Source organism: Macrobrachium rosenbergii, chromosome 10 (assembly GCF_040412425.1).
Source record: "Macrobrachium rosenbergii isolate ZJJX-2024 chromosome 10, ASM4041242v1, whole genome shotgun sequence".
NCBI lineage: Eukaryota > Metazoa > Arthropoda > Malacostraca > Decapoda > Palaemonidae > Macrobrachium > Macrobrachium rosenbergii.
This window is the reverse complement of record NC_089750.1, coordinates 15775053-15777552: the sequence shown is the minus strand read 5'-3', so window position 1 is coordinate 15777552 and position 2500 is coordinate 15775053. Positions and strand designations below refer to the sequence as shown.

General features: G+C 28.1%; 1 long non-coding RNA gene across 1 annotated transcript in view; it reads left to right on the top strand.

The window, feature by feature from the left end:
• The window catches only part of LOC136842981 (uncharacterized), a 495876-nt gene that overhangs the window by 260954 nt on the left and 232422 nt on the right, over positions 1 to 2500 (top strand). The window lies entirely within an intron of this gene.

The following is a 2500-nucleotide window of genomic DNA, read 5'->3' as shown; positions in this document are numbered from 1 at the left end:
TATATATATATATATATATATATATATATATATACATATATATACATATATATATATATATAATGAATATGCCTTTACCTTATTCTTGCAAGTCAGATTTTCTAATTTAAGTGAAGGAAAAAATGTCGGGGATATTTCTATAAAAGGGGGAAGGTTAACGTAGAAAATACCTGCCTCGACCATGATATAGTGAGTTGACTCCAACTTTAAATGAAATATCAGTCGATCTCTTATGTATCTTTTATGGAGAATTTAAATTCAGAATGTGCGTAATTCAACACCACGAACAAAGCAGTAATTGACAAGCTTACAAACTATATTAATACAAAAATATGCTTGTATTTTTCATTCCACATAAAATAAACAGTATTTATACATTCTGACATGTCTGATAATTATCAGACAACGCATCTGCATATATATATATATATATATATATATATATATATATATATATATATATATATATATATATATATATATATGTGAATTTTATCATATCACCGTGATTCATATACAAGATTAAGTTACAAACGTCCTTAATATCAAATTCACTCTACCTCGGGAATAATATATTTTCATATATAATACCCGAAGGGGAATTTTTTGTTGATAATAAGTTCGTCGTCTCGTGGGCTCCGAACCACGGAAGACAAGAACTCAGGACTATAGTGACGCGAATTTTAACCACACGGCCAACAAGTGAGGTATAAGTTGATACCGATTCACACCTACAAATCCCCGTCGAACTCAGGTATTTGTTTTTAGAATCGATATCAACCCACCTCTGCCATCCTAACCATGTAGTGCGTTTGTCGCACGCAGCCATATTACGAATGAATTTTTATCACATCACCGTGATTCATATACAAGCATTAAGTTACAAACGTCCTTTAATATCCAAATTCCCGAGGTAGAGTGAATTTGGATATTAAAGAACTTTTGTAGCTTAATCCTTGTATATGAATCACGGTGATGTGATAAAAATTCATTCATAATATGGCTGCGTGCGACAAACGCACTACATGGTTAGCATGGCTGAGGTGGGTTGATATCGATTCTAAATACAAATACCTGAGTTCGACGGGGATTTGTAGGTGTGAATCGGTATCAACTTATACCTCACTTGTCGGCCGTGTGGTTAAAATTCGCGTCACTGTAGTTCTGAGTTCTTGTCTTCCGTGGTTCGAGCCCACGAGACGACGAATTTACTATCAACTAAAAAAATTCCCCTTCGGGTAACATATATGAAAATATATTATTCCCAAGGTAGAGTGAATTTGGATATTAAAGGACGTTTGTAGCTTAATGCTTGTATATGAATCACGGTGATGTGATAAAAATTCATTCATAATATGGCTGCGTGCGACAAGCACACTACATGGTTAGCATGGCAGAGGTGGGTTGATATCGATTCTAAATACAAATACCTGAGTTCGACGGGGATTTGTAGGTGTGAATCGGTATTAACTTATACCTCACTTGTTGGCCGTGTGGCTAAAATCCGCATCCTGTAGGCCTGAGTTCTTGTCTTCCGTGGTTCGAGCCTACGAGACGACGAACTTATCAACAAAAAAATTCCCCTACGGGTAACATATGACAATATATTATTCCCGAGGTAGAGTGAATTTGGATATTAAAGGACGTTTATATATATATATATATATATATATATATATATATATATATATATATATATATATATATATATATATATATATATATATATATATAAATATATATAAATATATATATATAAATTATATATATATATATATATATATATATATATATATATATATATATATATATATATATATATATATATATATATATATATATTATATGTATATATATACTCCTTAATGATTATAAGTCCAATGATTATAAGTCTTTGCCTCACTTGTATTAGTTTCATATCCATGTGTCATGACAGTTTATCCTGAATATGAGTAAATTACCGCATTAAAAGAAAGAATGAAGTCATATTATGCTAGATGAGATATCCTTTTCAGCAATATTCTCAACTTTTCATTAACTTGGAACTGAGCAACATATATATATATATATATATATATATATATATATATATATATATATATATATATATATATATATATATAATATATATATATATATATATATATATATATATATATATATATATGTATATATATATATATATATATATATATATATTATATATATATATATATATATATATATATATATATATATATATATATATACTCATTTATATATATATATATATTTATATATATATATATATATATATATATATATATATATATTATAGATATATATATGTTGATCAGTTTCAATTTAATGAAAAGTTGAGGCATGTGCGACTAGGTACCTCTGTTAGTATAGTATGACTTCATTATCTCTTTTAATGCGGTAGTTTACTCATATTCAGAAGAAACTGTCGTGACACAAGCATATGAAACCAATAAAAATTAGGCAAAATCGTGGACTAGTA